At 39.4% G+C, this 847-nt stretch overlaps 1 pseudogene; it reads right to left on the bottom strand.

Annotated features, from left to right (window-relative positions):
• Window positions 1–334: 334 nt before the first annotated feature.
• On the bottom strand, window positions 335–582 carry LOC138249091 (cytochrome c oxidase subunit NDUFA4 pseudogene; annotated as a pseudogene).
• Between the last annotated feature and the right edge of the window lie 265 nt (window positions 583–847).

Here is an 847-nt window from a genome sequence, read left to right as displayed (position 1 = left end):
CAGCAATAGCATTAATGTGTTAAACTAAAAGAAACACAGAAATTCACTGGTTATAGTTAGCAGGGCTAACTATAACTTGTGCCCTCACCATGCACTGCTTATGACCTCACATATTATATCACTCATGACATTGTTCATTCAATGTATACACCCTAAATGTGGATCAGTAGAACACATTTTACAAATGTGCTAGTTTGGATAAAGCAACTGCAATCTACTTCTATTAACCAATCTGAAAGCAACAGAAAAAAAAATTTCAGACGGATTTGTGTTAATCAGCTTCTGGAAAAACCTTAATTCTTCTGTACAGATCACTGGTGGTGCAGTTTCTGCTTTAATAGTCAGGTCCTTCTATCTTCAGTTTCTTGTAGTCTATGGTCTCAGAGTAAAACTTGTACTGGTAGTTGGTTCTGTTTTTACTCCAAGGTTCTGGGTTATTCTCCTTGTCCCGGCAGACATCTGGATTTTCATCATCACACATAGTGCATACAGAACTGGTACAACAGCCCTGAGTCCAACAAAGGCAAACAGAGGGATCAGGCTCGGATGCTTCTTAGCCTGGTTCAGCATGGTACGAAACATGGTGGCGGTTCTCGGAACTGCCCGTTTCCTTCCCCGTAGAAGGTTCTACTCATTACATGTTCTATGACAACATTTACAACATGCCTGAAGACATCACTGATGACATCTCAAATGACATCATGGATGAAATCAGTGATGAAATCACTGATGACATTATCCAACATGTGTGTTAGTTTGTTTTATGGTGTACAAAGAGGTGAGTAATTATCATAGTGCTTTTTTATCTAATGTTGTACAGCCTGTGTCCAACTAACGGCTGATAGTG

Source organism: Pleurodeles waltl, chromosome 8 (assembly GCF_031143425.1).
Source record: "Pleurodeles waltl isolate 20211129_DDA chromosome 8, aPleWal1.hap1.20221129, whole genome shotgun sequence".
NCBI classification, from domain to species: Eukaryota; Metazoa; Chordata; class Amphibia; order Caudata; family Salamandridae; genus Pleurodeles; species Pleurodeles waltl.
This window is presented reverse-complemented; position numbering and strand designations above follow the sequence as displayed.